Here is a 21,582-nt window from a genome sequence, read left to right on the forward strand (position 1 = left end):
TTTACTACACAACAAACTTAAACTGAACAACTAAAATGCACCCTGAGGAAAAGCAAAGCTAAAAAGTCTTAAGATCTCTGTTAAATATGTCCACAGCTTCGGCCTCCCTCTGGTTCTCTGGCAGACTATTCCAGAGGCTGGGGGCATAATAACTAAAGGCTGCCTCTCCATGCCTCTTGGTCCTAGGCTTTAGGATAGTTAAAATGCCAGTGCCAGAGGACCTGCGGGACCTACTGGGTACATAACTTAATAAAAGCATGTCTGACATGTATTGGGGTGCACAATTGTGGATTGATTTAAAAGCAATCGAAGAATCCTAAAATGAATTCTAAAACTCACAGGCAGCCAGTGCAAAGACCTTTAAAACTGGTGTAATGTGTGCTCTACGTCTGGTCTTGGTCAGTACCCGTGCTGCAGCATTCTGTATGTTTTGTAGTTGACCAATGGCTTTCTTGGGTAGACCAGACGAGAGCATTACAGTAGTCGAGCCTGATTGTAATTAAAGGAACCATCAACAGTCAACCACCAACCACAACGAGCTACAAAGGGCTCAGAGTCCATCCAGCCATCGGAGAGCTCATGAGGTTGAAAGAGACAAACAGAACCCTGCCCAGCAATGCAAGACGAGTGAGTGGCCAAACCAGGAAACTAATGCATGAGTGAGGAAAGCTGTACATCGACAATGGAATCCTGTACCGGAAGACCAATCAAAGAAAGCAGCTTGTCCTACCTGTCAATTACAAGCAGACGGTCTTGAAGTACTGTAGGAACAGAGAGAGTCCTCATCCTGGCAAAGGTAAGGTTCTAAGGCAATTCATGAGGCGGGATATAGAGGAGCATGTTACGGAGGTGTCCCTATGTCAACCAGAAGTCACACATGTAAGAGCAACTATGGGCAGTATCACATCAAGTTCCCCTTCTGGCACTGGCCTCTATGGACGACATACACCTGGAATCCAGCAGAGGTGGTTTTGAATACATCCTGGTGGTTGTAGACTACTTCACAAGGTTGGTTCAAGCTTATCCGACAACAAAAAAACAAGTCCGGAAGAACAGCGCCTGAAAGAATCTTCAATGACTTCATACCAAGGTTCAGATACCCTTTTGAAGCTCCACCACAACCAGGGTAGAGCATTTGAGAACACGTTTTTCAAAACACTTCAGCAACTGACGTGAGTGGGTCACTCAAGAGCATCACTGTACCATCCCCAGGGCAACCCAGCGGAGAGATTCAACAGAACTTTGCTCCAGATGCTGAGAACGCTTGAGGAGAAGGAAGGATGATACTCAAGTCCACAGGATACTCACCCGTATATCTGTTCTACGGTCGCCATCCGCGCCTGCCAGTAGACCTGCTGTTTGCTGACCTGCTGTCTCAAATGCTGAGAGAAAGACTGAAACATACAGAATAGCATCCAAGAACAGCAAGCAGTCAAGTGCAAGAGGGAGAAGGTACAGACAGATTAAAAGTGTCGTCCTCCGGTGCTCAAATCCTTGTCCAGAACCTGAACAAAAGAGGTGGTCCTACTGGGAGAGAACTGTTTACGTTGTCAAAGAGCAAGTGTGTGACAACCCTGTGTACAAAGTAAGTCCAGAGTCTGGTGGCATGAAGATCCACACTCTACATCGAAAACTGCTCCAACTTGCTAATTACCTACCTGTTGACTTACCTGCACAGCCTGCTCGGTCGCAGTCAACGAAGACACCACCCAGAGAGAAAAGGATGAGAAACAGAAACATGAGAGTCAGATGGGAAAGGGAGACAACACAGAAAAGTCTTACTCTGAAAAGGAAAGCACACACTACTGGCTGAGGATACCGGCAAGGAGAGAAGAAAGAACAGAACACTCCCAACCTGCCAGTAGACTGCAGTTTAATCCAATCCGTAGAAGAGCATCCCAAGAAATCATAACTACCCGAATCAAAGCACCTGTAAGAGAAACAAAACAAGCGAAACCAGAGGACCAACCTGAGGAGAGAGAATCAGAGGAAGAATACTCACCTGTTGAGCGAGTAATGCCCAGAGAGCAACCGTGGAGAATATACCCGACCTACACAGAAAGACAGACTAACAGCGACCCTCAGACTTACCCAGTCAGAAGACATACATGAGACCAAATACCCATTCAGACACTCACATACCAGTTTCTAGGCCAACCATCATTCCAACCACACACAGAAGGTAATACTGTCAGGGTTTATGGGGCACCGCCTATGCCAGTTTGGGGATTCCTGTCTCACTATATCCAACCACCTTCGACACCCTATTCACCTTCATACACCTTACCATACCTTACACTTGAGTATGCCTAGCATTCGACACACCTTCCTAATATTGAGTTGCACCTCCCTACTTTTTTCCTCAGAACAGCCTCAATTCGTTGGGGCATGCACTCTACAAGGTGTCGGAAGTGTTCCACAGGGATGCTGGCCCATGTTGACTCCAATGCTTCCCAAAGTTGTGTCAAGTTGGCTGGATGTCCTTTGGATGGTGAACACTTCGTTACACACAAACCGGTGCTCCTGGCACCTACTACCATACCCTGTTCCAAGGCACCTAAATATTTTGTCTTGCCCATTCACCCTCTGAATGGTACACATACACAGTCCATGTCAGATTGTGTGGCAGGTAGCCTAGTGGTTAGAGCGTTGGGCCAGTAACCGAAAGGTTGCTGGATCCAATCCCCGAGCTGACAAGGTAAAAATAGGTCGTTCTGCTCCTGAACAAGGCAGTTAACCCACTGTTCCTAGGCCGTCATTGTAAATAAGAATTTGTTCTTAACTGACTTGCCTAGTCAAATAAAATAAAATGCCTCAAGGCTTAACAATCCTTCTTTAACCTGTCTCCTCCGCTTCATCTACACTGATTGAAGTGCCATCAATAAGGTGTCATAGCTTTCACCTGGATTTACCTAGTCGGTCTATGTCGGTCGTCATTGTAAGTAGGCCGTCATTATAAATAAGAATTTGTTCTTAACTGACTTGCCTAGTTAAATAAAAATAAAAATTTCCAGTGTAAATTGTTTATGCCTGTTGCCGCCAGCAGGGGGCGAGGTAGGAGCGTAAGTGCAGCGGTTTGTGACGTCTCCCCTCTAACACGATTCTGCTAACTTTAACCGTTTCCTCCTGTCTCCCTTTTTATTTCTTCTGTTTAACAGAAACACAACATTATCTGCACATTACTCCCGGACACCTGGGACCTGTAATATGCTCCCGGCAAGTATGGACCGTTCTGCAGATCAATATTATAAAATGTGTGTGTGTGTTAGGCTTGGGCGGTATCCATATTTTCATATTGTCATACTGTCTGGTATTCCCAGCATTGCACACAAGGGGGCACTAGAAATGCAAGAAAAGCCCATTGGGCCTCTATTACCAGAATGCTAAGAAAATTTGCACAAACTAATAGCTAAATCACACAGCTATAGAAAAATGCTACGGGGCGAAAACGAACAGAAACTAATTGCAAAGACAGGCAAATCCAGCTGATAAAGTTATACAAGCATAGCTAGTAGCTACCAAATGTAATTTACGGTGAGTATGAACATTTTTACAAGTGAAAGTGAACGAGAGAAATTGTGCAAATGAACAAAGTTGGGATGCATACTTTCCTGAAGGAAGAGCAGCATGTGTACTCGGAGCAGAGCGGAGAAGAACGGAGAAGACAAAAAAAAAGCTAGTAAGAAGCAAGAGAAAAAATGGCCGAGGTGCAGACAACTCATCCAGAGTTATGTGACTTCTGGCCAAAAGTCATTATAAGATATCTGATGGCAAACATTTAGTTGTGAATTGCGTACAAGTGTAACTTCAGCACCTCATGTGCGCCGCACAGCAGAGTCTCGCCGCTAGATATAGAACGACATGAACTCACCAGCTCCCGCCATCTCCCATTCTGCTGTTTACAAACAAACGCGACTGACTCAACTGTTTTGGGGAACTATGGTCAGCTTCATAATGTGACTGGTGAAATGAAGCACACAATCTGCTTCATCTCCTAACGTATTGCACAAGTTGACTACAGGTATTAACTTAAAAAGTAGCTACAAATGTTCAAATGTATTGAAAAAAGTTTTCCAAATACCCCGGTACACGGTATACCACCCAAGCCTAGTGTGTGCGCAATTCCTGGGATCACCCGTGCATAAAATGTAAGGACGCATGACTGTAAGTTGATTTGGATGAAAGCATCTGCTAAATGGCATGTGTGTGTGACATTGACCTAGAGGTGTGTACCGTATCAGAGAGAGAGAGAATATATCCAGGAAATGCATGTATGAGAAATGATTGGCCAGATTCTGGGTTAGCAGTAAGAAGACGGGTTCAGGATGGGTGGTGCAAACAGAGGGTGTATCCCAAATGGCACCCTATCTCTTACATGGCTCTGCCATTTGGGACGTAAAGGCAGAGTTCTTCTGTTGGGAAAGTAAGTTGCCAGGGTGAAACGTGTGTGTGAGAGATATTTCTCCTCCAAAGCACCCCATTCATTTCCCATTTTGGATGAACAGGGTCTCACCCTTCACATTGTAATAGTAGTGTCCACTGGAACCACGTATTTAGAAATCACCCAGTTTTCCAAACCGCACTAATATTTCTACTTTCATTTTTCAAATGACAAGGTACATTTGAAAATTGGAAAAGCAATGTGCAAAATCTCAAATTCACAAGGTAGACATTTTTTAATTTGAACATTTTTAACACAGTTTCTAGTATCCCACTTCACAAGTGGATAAGAAAATGTAGAAATTTAAACATTGAAACTATTGTTATATTATTCAATATGAACATTGGTGTGATAAGCGTTACACACACCCACCACAAATAAGTAATGACAATTTATGATAATGTCAATGTTTACTGCTATTTACATAACACATATTTCAAAAGTAACGAATAAACAAATACATTATACATTTCACCTTCAACCAATACAAAAATGTATCAGACAAATGTTGAATGTTTCTTTCTTCCTCTTCTAAAATTCCATTCCAAAGGTCCATTCTCCCCCAAACAGTTGGAGGACAAAGCCATCTATAGGTATGAGGGTAGAACATTTCCATGGCAACTACATGTGCGCCAGTAGCCCATGGCAACAAGCAGCAGCAGTCAGGTTCCATCCCCTGAGAATTGTATAGGTAGTTGTCACTAGTGTCTGAATAGCACACTTATGTTCTTCTGTCATACCGGTATGTCAACAATATCAACTTAGCGACACTTGACTGCACGGTGGCCTGGTGCAGTCACAATAATCTGGAACTCAACACAGACAAAACTGTGGAGATGGTGGTTGACTTCAGAAAACCCCGCCTGGTCATCGGCTGCCACCTGCACTCCATCAAGGTCACAACTCTAAATCAACTACAAATGCACGACTCCAAATAACATTTTATTCATCACATACTTTGTTAACAACCGGTGTGGACTAACAGTGAAATACTTCCAAGGCAAGAAAGCGTGCAGGAAAGATCATCGCCGACCCCGGTCACCCCCTTTTCCAAAAACGATCCTCTGGCAAGGTGGTTTAGGTCAATCTTTCCCCGTGCTGTGGCCCTCACCAACCGGCCATTTGGCCCATTGGGAATAAAGGACTATGCACTCTACGCTGCTCACCGCATCAAGCAATCTGTGAATTGTACACAAAATATGCACTCTGTTCATCCATCTGCATTTAGATATATTCATACTGATTCTGTAAATTTGTACATCCAGTGTATATCAACTCTATATCCACTTGTGATGAAGCCGGCTGTTGCTTGTCACATAAAAAATGTGAAAAGGTAGACTGGAACAGGATTTACAAAAAATTCAGAGTTTTATTTGGAATAAATAATAATACATACAACTGACTTAAAACAGGAGAATTAAGGAGGCTAAAAACAAGGATTAAAATTAAATGTAAAGAAGCTATAGCTTTTTTTGGCCAAGACGTACTCCTATGGGTTTTTCTCGCTTGGGCAAAGGACCATCCTCCATCGTCCTCTCTCCTCCTTGACCTGGGAACCAATAAGTGGTCGAGGAGTGTGTAAATTCGTTAGTAGGCAAACGGAAGTGTCCTACCCCTCTTGATAACCACCTTTCATCAAAGAGTTTTGAAATCTGCAACATTTTGAAAACATGCACAAGTTTGAAAACAATATGCTACTTGTTGTTTTATCTATAAAATGTCTTGCACAAATAAGTTCATTTGTTTTGATCACTTTGCACATTTATTTTGAGATCCACCCCTGTAGACGTCATTTACGTATTTAATTTTTGTTCCACCTTTATTTAACCAGACAGGCCAGTTGAGAACAAGTTCTCATTTACAACTGCGACCTGGAAATTAATTCTGAGTGGAGAAGCAAAGGCTATTTCAAGTGAGCGCGATTCCCTCCATGGGGTAAGGACACTCTCTCCTCGATTAACTTTGACCTTTTTCAAAGAAGGTGAGAGAGGATGAACGTGAGCAAACCTAATCAATACAAGGCCCGAGCATCTTCCTTATCTAACCAAACAATGACATGCTCCTACACACCTTTATCCACCTGCAAATGATCAGGCCTAATTGGTAGGAGGGGCTTGCACTTAGCACATTAACAAATGACTATCTACACACATGAAAGGCACACTGATATACAATTAAATAGACTGCTTGGGTCAAATGACAAAAACAAATTCAACTATGGAAATTATAAGAAAATGTAATGAATACAGGATCCTGAAATACACATACACAACATTGATGGAAAGGATACTGAAGAGCATAGCTTCACACCGCTGTATATTTGAATATCCACTGCTCATTATCTTATAGCTAGCACTATATTCATTTTATATAATGTACAGTACCAGTCAAAAGTTTGGACACATATACTCATTCAAAGGTTTTTCTTAATTTTGACTATTTTCAACATTGTATAATAATAGTGAAGACATCAAAACTATGAAATAACACATGCAATCATGTAGTAACCAAAAAAGTGTTAAAAATATTAAAATATAGTTTAGATGTTAGAAACTTCAAAGTAGCCACCCCTTTCCCTTGATGACATTATTGCACACTCTTGGCATTCTCTCAACCAGCTTCACCTGGAATGATTTCCAACAGTCTTGAAGGAGTTCCCACATATGCTGAGAACTCGTTGGCTGCTTTTCCTTCGCACTACGGTCGAACTCATCCCAAACCATCTCAATTGGGTTGAGGTCAGGTGATTGTGGAGGCCAGGTCATCTGATGCGGACCTATATCCCTTTCCTTCTTGGTCAAATAGCCCCTACACAGCCTGGGGGATCATTGTCCTGTTGAAAAACAAATGATAGTTCCACTAAGCGCAAACCAGATGGGATGGCGTATCGCTGCAGAATGCTGTGGTAGCCATGCTGGTTAAGTGTTCCTTGAATTCTAAATAAATCACTGACAGTGTCACCAGCAAAGCACCCCCACACATCACACCTCCTCTTCCATGCTTCACGGTGGGAACCACACATGCGGAGATCATCTATTCACCTACTCTGTGTCTCACAAAGACACAGTGGTTGGAACCAAAAATCTCAAATTTGGACTCATCAGACCAAAGAACAGGTCAAATGTCCATTGTTTGCATTTCTTGGCCCAAGCAAGTCTCTTGTTCTTTTAACTGACTTGTCTAGTTACATAAAGGTGAAACATTTTTATAAATTAAGGCGTGATTCACGCGGTCTCCTCTGAACAGTTGATGTTGAGATGTGTCTGTTACATGAACTATGTGAAGCATTTATTTGGGCTGCAACTTCTGAGAGTGGTAACTCTAATGAACTTATCCTCTGCAGCAAAGGTAACTCCGGATCTTCCTTTCCTGTGGCGGTCCTCATGAGAGCCAGTTTCATCATAGCGCTTGACGTTTTTTGTGACTACACTTGAAGAATCTTTCAAAGTTCTTGAAATTTTCCGTATTGTCTGACCTTCATGTCTTAAAGTAATGATGTACTGTCATTTCTCTTTGCTTATTTGAACTGTTCTTCCCATAATATGGACTTGGTCTTTTACCGAATAGGGATATCTTCTGTATACCACCCCAACCTTGTCACAAAACAACTGATTGGCTCAAACGCATTAAGAAGGAATAAAATTCCACAAATCAACTTTTAACAAGGCACACCTGTTAATTGAAATGCATTCCAAGTAACTACGTCATGAAGCTGGGTGAGAGAATGCCAAGATTGTGCAAAGCTGTTATCAAGGCAAAGGGTGACGACTTTGAAGAATCTCAAATATAAAATATCTATTGATTTGTTTAACACTTTTTTGGTTACTGAACTCAGCAACAACAAAAAAATATCCTCACACTGTCAACTGCGTTAATGTTCAGCAAACTTAACATGTGTAAATATTGGTATGAACATAACGAGATTCAACAACTGAGACAAAAACTGAACAAGTTCCACAGACATGTGACTAAAAGAAATGGAAAAATATGTCCCTGAACAAAGGGGAGGTCAAAATCAAAAGTAACAGTCAGTATCTGGTGTGGTCACCAGCTGCATTAAGTACTGCAGTGCATCTCCTCCTCGTGGACTGCACCAGATTTGCCAGTTATTGCTGTGAGATGTTACCCCACTCTTCCACCAAGAGTTCCCGGACATTTCTGGGGGGAATGGCCCTATTCCTCACCCTCCGATCCAACAGGTCCCAGATGTGCTCAATGGGATTGAGAACCGGGCTCTTCGCTGGCCATGGCAGTACACTGACATTCCTGTCTTGCAGGAAGTCACACACAGAATGAGCAGTATGGCTGGTGGCATTGTCATGCTGGAGGGTCATGTCAGGATGAGCCTGCAGGAAGGGTACCACATTAGGGAGGAGGATGTCTTCCCTGTAACACACAGCGTTGAGATTGAATGCAATGACAACAAGCTCAGTCAGATGATGCTGTGACGCACCATGGCGGACCCTCCACCTCCAAATCGATCCTGCTCCAGAGTATAGGCCTCGGTGTAACGCTCATTACTTAGACGATAAACATGAATCCGACCATCACCCCTGGTGAGACAAAACTGCAACTTGTCAGTTAAGATCACTTTTGCCAGTCCTGTCTGGTTGAGCGACGGTGGGTTTGTGCCCATAGGCAACGTTGTTGTCGGTGATGTCTGGTGAGGATCTGCCTAACAAGAGGCCTACAAGCCCTCAGTCCAGACTCTCCCAGCCTATTGTGGACAGTCTGAGCACTGAATGAGGGATTGTGCGTTCTTGGTGTAACTGGCAGTTGTTGTTGCCATCCTGTACCTGTCCTGCAGGTGTGATGTTCGGATGTACCGATCCTGTGCAGGTGTTGTTACATGTGGTCTGCGAGGACGATCAGCTGTCCGTCCTGTCTCCCTGTAGCACTGTCTCAGGCGTCTCACAATTTATATCCCTGGCCACATCTGCCTTCCTCATGCTTCCTTGCAGCATGCCTAAGGCACGCTCACACAGATGAGCATGGACCCTGGGCATCTTTCTTCTGGTGTTTTTCAGAGTCAGTAGAAAGGCCTCTTTAGTGTCCTAAGGTTTCATAACTGTGACCTTAATTGCCTACTGTCTGTAAGCTGTTAGTGTCTTAACGACCGTTTCACACGTGCATGTTCATTAATTGTTTATGGTTCATTAAACAAGCATGGGAAACAGTGTTTAAACCCTTTACAATGAAGATCTTTGGATTTTTATGAATGATCTTTTAAAGACAGGGTCCTGAAAAAGGGATGTTTCTTTTTTTGCCTTGTTTACATGATTCCATGTGTGTTATTTCATAGTTTTGATGTCTTCAGTATCATTCTAAAATGTAGAAAATTGTAAAAAATAAAGAAAACCCTTGAATGAGGAGGTGTGTCCAAACTTTTGACTGGTACTGTATGTAAACTTTGTGTAAACTCCTCTGTCTTTATTCTGTCTAATAAAGGTGATTCTGATTCTGATTGACACACTACTGAAGAGAATGAGGCCTTTGACATTCTAAACACTTGACAATTCCCATTCAGTGATTTGATGTTTGACTCCAAAGCAACATGGTGGTGTCAAAAGCAGTCTGTTATGCTGTTTGGAGTAGACAGGTAGAATAGTATTGAACCTAAATATCTGGCAATCATGTCATTTGCGTCAATGCTTTTTTTTCCATCTCTTCCAAATCAAATCTCTCTATTTGGAAGAAAGCATCTTGTCCAATCAGTCCATGATGATGTTTTGTGAACAAAAATGTAAATGCAACATGTAAAGTGTTGGTCCCATGTTTCATGAGCAGAATTAAAAGATACCAGGAATGTTCCATGCTCACAAAAAGCTTATTACTCTAAAATGTTGTGGACAAATTTGTTTGCATTCCTATTAGTTAGCGTTTCTCCTTTGCCAAGATAATCCATCCACCTGACAGGTGATTAAAGAAGCTGATTAAACAGCATGATCATTACACAAGTGCACCTTGTGCTTTGGAGAGCTCCTTGGTCTTCATGGTGCCACTTGTTCAGACTATGGGGCCTTTAAGAACAGGTGTATGTATATACGAGATGTGACACATAGATTACACACAGGTGGACTAATTATGTGACTTCTGAAGGTAATTGGTTGCACCAGTATAATTTAATTTAAGAAGTAATTTTTTCATTTCACTTCACAAATTTGGACTATTTTGAGTTTGTCCATTACATGAAATCCAAATAAAAATCCATTTAAATGACAGGTTATAATGCAACAAAATAGGAAAAACGCCAATGGGAATTAATACTTTTGCAAGGTACTGTAAACCCTTAATACATGAGATGAGAGGTCCCTAGTGGACTGACAAAATATGGTGACTTATACACTTATAAAAGGACACTTATCATGAATACATTTTAAGACCGGTCTCACATTAATCATTTTCTTTTCACACAAACCGCCGCCCATTTAGAATAAGAAATCATGAATGTATTTACGTGTTAATGCTGTTCACTGTTTCTCTGTCGGAACTAGCCTTCCTTCAGAAGAATGTTGGTTTGGCCTTTAAGCGGCACGCTTGTAAGGCTCTGGTGTCCAAAAGGGGGATCCCCACTTTTCCATCTTCTTACGTCTGTCCACTCTGGACGATGCTCCTATGGTGATGGTTAGCCAGCCGTGTCAACAGTTCCCCTCGGTGATGAGATTAGGAGCATACAGTGATTTGAAACTTATAGTCAGATGGCATGGTTTGCAGTGTAGTATGATGATCCCACTTCAATTAGCTTTTCTCGATATCTGACTTAGGGCAGCTAAACAGTTGTACCAGTGATTGTCTGGGAAGTGAGCTTCTAACCTACACCTCGTGTTGATTATTCAGGATTCAGACCACTTTACACACAGAGCAACCTGGCAATTTTCTCTTATGACTCCTAAAACCACATTCCTATCTTAACAAAAACCCTTTCATTATTTTTCATATCGTATGCACAACGTATTGGATGAAAACTTGACAGATAAAGGGGTATCCTTTCCAAGTTACAGTATTTTCTCCATGCAGCTTTTAATGACATCACAAAATGATAACAATATGACATTAGTTTCCTACATCTCCCAACTGACCATTCCCCCATTCTTTACGTTAGAATTACTGTTCCATTATCCACTTTTTGAGGACAAAGGAGAAAGAGAAAGAAGAGTCTCGCTCTCTTTTAATTTACAACAGGGTGTGAACGGTCGACCATCCAGCAGCTCCACCTCTCCCCTCTTTGGGAGAGAGAGAGGCCTGGTTACTGGTATTCAGCAGCTCCCCCCTCCACATTCTGATCTGACACATTCTGATCCTCACAGGACAGTCATGAACCCGCCAATATCCAGCAACTTCGCACAGCCATTGAAGAGGAGTGGGACAACATTCATCAGGCCACAATCAACAGTCTGATCCACGCCCCTAGTTTCTTTTTTTTTTAAGGTATCTGTAACCAACAAATGCATATCTATATTCCCAGTCATGTAAAATCCATAGATTAGGGGCTAATGAATTTATTTCAATTGATGGATTTCCTTATATGAACTGTATCTCATTAAATCTTTGAAATTGTAGCATGATGTGTTTATATTTTTGTTCCTGGTAACTTCAGCTCCAACCTTGATTATCAAGCCATACATGCATCCTCATGAATAGGCCTACACTCTTAGAAAAAAAGGGTTCCAAAAGGGTTCTTCGGCTGTCCCCATAACGGAACTATTATGAGTTCTCTCGTATGAGTTCTCTGCCCCCACAGGAGAACCCTTTGAATATCCCCTTTTTGGTTCCAGGAAGAAATGTTTTGGGTTCCATGTTAAGTGTTCTACATGGAACCCAAAACATTTCTTCCTGGAACCAAAAAGGGAATATTCAAAGGGTTCTCCTGTGGGGGCAGCCGAAAATCTAGATAGTACACTCAAAAAAAAAAGGTGCTCAAGTACTCTCCATCACTTAAGGTCCGCCTCAATATATCAATATATAGACCAGAAGAGGGGCGATAAATATCACAATGTGCATTAATTAACAGCACTACACCGGAGAGTCTCGGTAGCCTATGCCTCAATATGTACTGAGAACAAAATAAGTTGTGGATGATGTACCAAAAAACTGTATGTTTGTATCTCAGTCTTTTAGAACCCTTGTTTTCAATGAGCATCGTTTTGATACCATGATATTTGTTCACAGAAGCAAAACCAGGCTCCATATTTTCTAAATGTTTTTTAAATATTTTATTTTTGTTCTGTTCTTTATTTTCACTCCATATACAAACGTATATATACGAACAACAACTTACAGACACACACAAACAATGACTACATCTCATCTTCCCAGACCCCAAGCTGTATCAATTTGTTTTTCCTCGGTCGCCCATGGTATTTCAATAGTAAATCAGACGATTTTTCCATTGTGTTAATTATGGCGGATTCATTGGATTCCATGGTTTTAGTATACGTTTCTTTCAAGATGAGTGATGAGAAGAGAATAGTCCAGCCCATTGGGTATCTCACTACACCCCCATATGCCATGTCTTGAAATATGCAGACAGACAGATTAAAAGTACATGAACATTGTCATACCAGACTTTATAGCATTTCCAGAAATGAGGGATTATTGAGTCATTATTAGAGTAGTTTTACACTTAAGACATGACTCTTCCGTTGTGCTGTAGAATTTGTGAATTTTGTATAAAGATTCGATACATTTGTTTCTACTGGATTAAGCGTACATTTTCGTGAACTGTAATTTCGTTAGTTAGTCAGCACCCCCTAACCCAGATAGCATATGAACAGGTCATAAGCCATGACAAAAATCTATAGAATAACAGGAAATTAGCTGTAATACTGCAAAGTCAAAATGTATAGAATAGCAGAAAATGTGCTTTAAAAATACAAAATGTTTAGAATAGCATGATATTAGCTATGAAACTGCACATTTACTCTCTAACCCATGGTAATATGTGTAGAATTGCAGGAAATTAGCTGGGGAGGTGGACTTGCTCAGACCTTGTGGGAGGCCTTGTGAAACTGTGGTACTCCACTTGTCACAATGTCCATGCCATTTACATAAAACTGGAGAGAGCCTCAATATGCAGGGGCAATATGCAGGGGCAATATGCAGGGGCAATATGCAGGGGCAATATGCAGGGGCAATATGCAGGGGCACCAAAGTAGCAGGGGCACCAAATGTCAAATTAAATTTACACTACCCCTGAGAAAGCTTCCAACTCGGGGCCAACCACTATGGGCTGGCAGCAGCCTACACAGATGTAACGCAGCACACACAGGTAGACGATCCCAGAGAGCCCCACGGTTAGACACAGGAGTAGGAGACTGAGGTAAGACTGGGTAGGTGGGCCAGGTAGGCCAGATGGTATCTGGGTCAGGGGGAGTGAGATGTCGTCGTTGATGTCGAGGATGGATGGAGGAAGGTTACTGTTTTGTGCTGTGAAAGGAGAGGGAAGGGAAGGAAGTGAGAGGGAGAGAGAATGGGTTTGGGGTGAAATGAGAGAAACAGAGAGAGAATGAGAACAAGAGAGAGGAGTAGAAAGAGTAAATGAGAAAAGGGATAATAAAACAGATGTTTTGGTGATAAAATTAAAAAGTCATAAAAGTTTGGGTAGGAGGTTAGAAATTGAAAACATTGGGGGTGGGGGGTGAGTGGGGAAACTGAGGAAGGAGACAAAGAGAGGGGAGGGATAAGTAGAAAAGCGAGCAAGAGAGAAAAGGATGTGAAATTGAGGTTGGTGGTCAAGAGGTAACAAATAAAAACAGACATTGAGGCACAGAAAAATAATTTGGGCAGGGACATGGGCTACTACATTATTATTTTAACAATTATCTAATGGTTCGTGTAGTAGATCAATTCTATTAGCATTACGTAATTAGAAAATGTGTGTGCTCTCACTGTTTCCACTGGCAGTATATCAGAGGAACAAAACGTACCAAATGGCACCCTTTTCCCTATATAGTGCCCTACTATATGAGAAGTGGCCTGGTCCAAGATCTGTTAGTGCTATTATGCCAACCCCATTGCTGACTATCATTGGGAAAAACCAATAATAAAAAAATGCATCATACTGATGTGACCAGTGACAATATCTTGAAAACTTTACTGCTGACATGCATAACATTTTGGGACTGTTTAACAGCGGAATAATGAAAAAAATACCAAACTATTGTTTTTTTGTTAGCTTTTTTCCCTTTGAGTCAAACATGTTCGGCATGACAATGAGTAACAAGGAGTTCACATTATAGCACAAACAGACTGGCACTCAGGCTATATTAGATGGCGTGATAGCACAAACAGACTGGCACGCACGGCTATATGAGATGGCACTGACATTTGGCACAGACAGACTGGCACTAAAGTTATAAGAGAGGCACAGACTCACCTGTATTAAATGGCAGAATCATCATCAGCATCAACCTCAACCCTTTAGACAACATCTTGGAGAAATACTTTTATCTATGCAGATATAAACATATTATCTTACAAATATATAAACATATTAATATAGAACAAAAAAATAAAGGAGGACCGGAAGGCTGCTAAGGTACACAATAGTAGATTTTGGTAGACAGAAGATGCTCTTTGGTAAAAGGGGTAAATTGGTTATCGTAAATAAAGGAGGACCAAGGCACTCTTCATATAATTAATTAAAATGCCTTTATTTGTATGGCATGTTCAATAGTAACAAAGTTTTAAAAATCCAACGCGTTTTGGCTGCATGGCCTTCATCAGGGAGTACAAAGAAATGACAATACAATGTTCTCTTTTGAACAGCTTTTTCCAATCAGCCCTAATTAGAAGAGGGCGTGGTTACAAAATGGATTGGACAACACCTAATAAGCAATACTATACACATTAAAATGTGAAATACTGTAGATATGTTGTCAATTTTTTTTACTCCAAGCTAGAAGCATCAGAACGCCTAGAAAGGTCATTCTAACCTTAAATAAGACTGGGCAAAGTGCCAAGAAAAGGAAAGCAATCTATTCCATAGTACACTAGAACACAGCAAACATGGACAACAACAGTCTAAACATAGCTGAGGGCAATAGAGCAAAATGTCCACTAGATGACAGCAAATGGACCTATCACGACCTTACAGAAAAGGTCGGAAATCCATATCTTCATTTAAACCAGGGTACTTAGTGGCCTGTACTTTGTAAATCCAAAAACTTTCCCTTTGGTTTAGCCGTTTAAGATGGTCCCCTTTTCTAATTGAGGTTGGAAAATGATCAATACCCATAGCTTGTAGGGAGGCAGGGTTGCCTTGGTGCAAGGCTATTCTCAACAAGTGACCTTTGACCTACTTCTAATAGAAGAATTTAAAATTCAAAAGGCACTCGCAAATCTGAGCAATCTTTTTTTGCAGGTGCATGGTGACACGTGAACAAGATGAAGGAAAAAGGAAACCGCACACTGCTCTCTAGGATGACTGATCTTTAAAAAGCTTACGTATCTGCCTCACGGCCTTCGTCAAAGCTCTGACGAAGACTGGAGGCCGATTCGTAAGCTTATTAAAGATCAGTGATACTATCAAGAGCAGTGTTCGGTTTCCTTTCTCCTTCGTCTAATAGAAGAATCTAAAAAGGACAGACAAGTAGTCCAAACGGAAATTGAAGAAGTAAAAAGGAAAATCGCAGAACACAGTGACAATTCTAACAAAGCACACTGTGATGAGATCTTGAAAGAGAAAGTAGACACATTCACTCTGACATTGAAGCAAGACAAGCTAAGAAAATTTAGAAGAGATGAAGCAGACTACAGAGATGGCAAGGTCTTTGCCTGGAGAAAACCAATCCGCAAGATTTCAGAATCACATCTGAAGAGGAGGAAGCCTAGATCAGTTTATTTCAACTTCATGAGCAGTGACGATGAGGATCACCCCAGACCAGGAAGAGGAGTCATGCAGGTTCTTCAAGAAGAGAGGGAGAGGACGCAGAAGAGGCCAACACGGAGGGGGAGGAAGAAATCAAGACTATCCAACCACCACGGAGCAGGACCAGAACAAGGCTGTGATCAACATTTCTGGAGAACCCCTTTCTGATGATTGTGTAAGGGACTGTCCTTTGCCCCCACATACTCAACTAATGAATTCAATACAAAGATTGACCTATTTTGTTTCTACTGGAATCTACGTCTGAAGGCCTGGTACAGGCAAAACATCTCTCCAACTACAGACACCAGTGTCTCAGGTCAGGCAGTTTCTCTGCCTTCAAAAACACTTTTTAAGCCGAAGTTTACCCTTTGTCCCATCATCCAGAATGCCACACCAAATACATTTGCCAATAAGGTGAATTTTGAATTTTGATGTGGAGAATCTGTTTAAGGGTAAAATTGACTCCAACCAAACACGATGTAATCTTTCTAAGACGGAGCGGGATGCAGTTGAATTATTGTCCAAAAATGAACAGATTGTGGTTAAAAAAGCAGACAAAGGTGGTGCTACAGTAGTGTGGAGTAAAGACAAATAAGTGACAGAAGCCTACCGTCAATTAGACAATGATGAATTCTACCAATCTCTTATCTTCAATCCTACAGAGGACCTAAAAACTGAATTGATCCTCACAGAAGGTAAGGAGAATGGTTACATTTCAGACAATGAGTTCACATTTCTTTTCAATGGCAGCCCGCGTATGGCTTCTTTTTACCTTCTTCCAAAAGTCCACAAAAATCTTGAAAATCCCCAGGCAGACCAGTCATTAGTGGTAATGAAAGTCTGACCGAACCCATCTGAAAGTGCATTGATTACTTTATTAAGCCTTTTCTGACGTCACTCCCAGCCTATCTTCAAGATACCACAGATGTGTTGAACAAAATTAAAGAATTGAAGAATATACAGTTGATGTCAGAAGTTGGCATCATGAGGGAGGAAAATTAAGTGGATATATTGAAGCAACATCTCAAGACATCAGTCAGGAAGTTAAAGCTTGGTCGCAAATGGGTCTTCCATTTGGACAATGACACCATTGCGACCAAGCTTTAACTTCCTGACTGATGTCTTGAGATATTGCTTCAAAATATCCACATAATTTTCCTGCCTCATGATGCCATCTATTTTGTGAAGTGCACCAGTCCCTCCTGCAGCAAAGCACCCCCACAACATGCTGCCACTCCCGTGCTTCACGGTTGGGATAAGGTTCTTCGGCTTGCAAGCTTCCCCCTTTTTCCTCCAAACATAACAATGGTCATTATGGCCAAACAGTTCTATTTTTGTTTCATCAGACCAGAGGACATTTCTCCAAAAAGTACAATCTTTGTCCCCATGTGCAGTTGCAAACTGTAGTCTGGATTTTATATGGCGGATTTGGAGCAATGGCTTCTTCCTTGCTGAGCGGCCTTTCAGGTTATGTTGAAATAGGACTCATTTTACTGTGGTTAAAGATACTTTTGTACCTGCTTCCTCAAGCATCTTCACAAGGTCCTTTACTGTTGTTCTTGGATTGATTTGCACTTTTCTCAACAAAGTACGTTTATCTCTAGGAGACAGAACGTGTCTCCTTTCTGAGTGGTATGACGGCTGCGTGGTCCCATGGTTTTTATACTTGCGTACTATTGTTTGTACAGATGAACGTGGTACCTTCAGGTGTTTGGAAATTGCTCCCAAGGATGAACCAGTCTTGGCTGATTTCTTTAGATTTTCCCATGATGTCAAGCAAAGAGGAACTGAGTATGAAGGTAGGCCTTGAAATACATCCACAGGTACATCTCCAATTGACTCAAATGATGTAAATTAGCCTATCAGAAGCTTCTAAAGCCATGACATCATTTTCTGGAATTTTCCAAGCTGTTTAAAGGCACAGTCAACTTAGTGTATGTAAACATCTGACCCACTGGAATTATAATACAGTTAATTATAAATTAAATAATTTGTCTGTAAACAATTGTTGGAAATATTACTTGTGTCATGCACAAAGTAGATGTCCTAACTGACATGCCAAAACTATAGTTTGTTAACAAGAAATTTGTGGAGTGGTTGAAAAACAAGTTTTAATGACTCCAACCTAAGTGTTTGTAAACTTCCGACTTCAACTGTAGGTACAGCTTCCTTTTTAGTCACCATGGGTGTGGAGTCTCTTTACACCACAATTGAGCCTGAACAAGGTTTGGCAGCTATGCACCATTTCTTGAGTACCCGACCTGAGACTGAGATGCCTCCTACAGAATTCATTCTCTCACTGACTGAATGGACTCTTAATCATAACATCTTTATCTTTCAGGACAGTATTTTTAAACAGGTCAAAGGGTGTGCCATGGGAGCTTGCTAAACAGCCCTTCCTACGCTGGTTTGTACTTGGGTAAATGGGAAAATGACTTCATTTTGGATCCTTCTAATAACCATTTCTTTGACCGGATTATATGGTGGGGACGCTATATTGATGATGTTTGCCTGTTTTGGTCCGGCTCAGAAGATGAACTTATTTCCTTCCACCAATACCTTAACAGCATTAACCCTAACATCAAACTAGCTATGGAGTACAGCAAGGATAACATTCATTTTTTGGACCTTGACATCAGTAAAAATGTCAAAGGTTGTTTGCACACATGAATCTTTCGGAAGCCTACAGATAGGAATACCATTCTGAGGGCAGACAGCTTTCACCCCAAAAGGTTAAAAGAGAATATTTCATAAGGCCAATTCCAAAGAGTCCACAGAATTTGCGATCAGGAAACAGACTGCAGTGTCAAATCTGCTGAATTTGAGAATCGCTTCTTGAATCGGGGCTACAGCGCCCAGGTCCTGAAAGACGCCGTTATAAGGGCGGGACGACTTGACAGAGAGAACTTGTTGCGAAGGGGAGTGCCTCATTGATACATCAGAGAGAGTGTACTTTGTTACAAAGTATAGCACTGAAGCAGAGAACATTCAAAATAATCATTAAAAATAATTGGGGACTCATCCAAATTGATACGCTGCTACGCCAAGTCTTCCCTGAGCCACCAGTCATAAGACTTAAGAGATGTTCTACCCTAAATGACAAATTAGTCCACAGTTATCTTCCTGGTGACTCTCAAAAAACTTGGCTTGACCACAAACTCAAGGGCTCTTTTAAGTGCAACCATTGCAGAAATGTTGTATTTTGTTGACACAGCTTCTAAAATGGAGTATCACGTCAAGCATTTCATTAACTGCAAAACCACTCATGTCATCTACAGATTGGAATGTCCACAGTGCAAGGTATTCCACAATGGACGGACAAAGAGACACCTTCAAGACTGCTTAGCGGAACACAAGTATGCCATACGGGTAGGCAATGAAGACTACCCCATGGGAAGGCACTACAAGTCCTTACACCATGGCAACCCTGCCTCCCTACCAGCTATGGGTATTGATCATGTTCTGGCCTCAATTAGAAAAGGGGACCGTCTTAAACAGCTAAACCAAAGGGAAAGTTTTTGGATTTACAAACTACAGGCCACTAACTACCCTGGTTTAAATGAATATTCCTTTTCTGTAAGGTCGTGAGAGGTCCATTTGCTGTCATCTAGTGGACATTTTTGCTCTATTCCCCTCAGCTATGTTTAGACTGTTGTCCATGTTTGCTGTGTTCTAGTGTACTATGGAATAGATTGCTTTCCTTTTCTTGGCACTTTGCCCAGTCTTATTTAAGGTTAGAATTACCTTTCTAGGCGTTCTGATGCTTCTAGCTTGGAGTAAAAAAAATTGACAACATATCTACAGTATTTCACATTTTAATGTGTATAGTATTGCTTATTAGGTGTTGTCCAATCAATTTTGTAAGCACTCCCTCTTCTAATTAAGCTGTTCAAAAGAGGACATTGTATTATCATTTCTATGTACTTACTCCCTGACGAAGGCCATGCAGCCAAAACGCGTTGGATTTTTAAAACTTTGTTTCTATTGAACATGTCTTACAAATAAAGGAATTTTAATTAATTATATGAAGAATGCCTTGGTCCTCTTTTCTTTTTGATATTTTATTAACATAGACCAATTACATCTGAAGAGATCAATCATTTTTCATACACAAAATATTCATATTAAAAGGTATGTAGATGTATTTATAGCTATGCAGATGTCTCGATCAATATAAAAAGGATATACTTATAAATATTGTTGGAAATCAAAGATTAGAAATAGACAGTCTGAGACAGTCAGACCAATAGACATACAGTATCAACAGCAAAATGTGTATATTAAAATACTCACAACAGTAAAAATTATCCGTTTTTTGGTATCTTTTCCAGTCTCTTCTGCTGTCACATCAATTCCACTTTCCACCTCGTTTCTAGAATCAAGGTAGCCTAGTCATGTAAATTGGTCCAATTAGTCCTCTTTTTTGCTTTGAGAAAAATCTACAAGAAATCTGCCCTCCGAGTGCTATAGCCTACCACATCAAGCCCTCACAATCTTCTACCCACCCGCGTTATCCACAAGAGCATTTTGTTGTATTTACCAACAGCACAGCTGCGCTTCACAGGAAAGGAAAGGCAAGGAGGAGGAGAGATATGGGTGTGAATAATTGAATACAAAGGACTAGTAATCTAACATAAGTATTGGATTATGCCATACAGCCTCAGGGCGGGTTTAAATCCTCGATTATTTTGCCTGCAGGTGGGCTGATGAATGGTTTTTCTCACCTCCTCCTCAAGGTACCTAAAATACTTTCGTTTTGTCTCTATAAGACTTAAGATCCACATTCATGTTAGCTGTAGCACATTTTAGCTGTGTACACAGTTCATTCATTTTATAGGCTACACACGTCGGACACTTTGTACACACTCAATTTTGATTCTCCCCTACTGATAGCCTATAGTTACATACATGCATATCAGCCATTTGTAGTCTAATAGTGTGTGTCCACTCCACGCCTGTTCCCAACATGGGAGCATCTATTCAAAGTGAAATTTACACGGAAACATACAGAGCCTCCTACCCTTTAACCTATTCAACGCGCATACCAGAAAGAAAAACTTGGGTATGAGTTCAATTTGAACTTTAATAGATGCCCCCCTGACTGCAACAACAGGGGGCTGCAGAAGTTCAACTTCCAAGGAACATGCATAGGCTATACCTTATAGCTTATTCAACATGCATAACTTACACAGAAAGAAAACATTTGAAAAATCTGATTGGTTCCCTTTCAGTAGAACATCACTATGTGGAGTTGGCGCTCTCGCGACGTCCA

General features: G+C 41.2%; 1 long non-coding RNA gene across 1 annotated transcript; it reads right to left on the reverse strand.

Moving 5' to 3' along the window:
• Positions 1-12,530: 12,530 nt before the first annotated feature.
• LOC112214947 lies at positions 12,531-20,820 on the reverse strand. Its single transcript, XR_002948173.2, has 3 exons — positions 20,604-20,820; positions 14,817-14,890; positions 12,531-13,867 (listed from the first exon to the last, which is right to left on the reverse strand). It is a non-coding gene; the product is annotated as an uncharacterized LOC112214947 (long non-coding RNA).
• Positions 20,821-21,582: the final 762 nt, after the last annotated feature.

Source organism: Oncorhynchus tshawytscha, linkage group LG15 (assembly GCF_018296145.1).
Source record: "Oncorhynchus tshawytscha isolate Ot180627B linkage group LG15, Otsh_v2.0, whole genome shotgun sequence".
NCBI classification, from domain to species: Eukaryota; Metazoa; Chordata; class Actinopteri; order Salmoniformes; family Salmonidae; genus Oncorhynchus; species Oncorhynchus tshawytscha.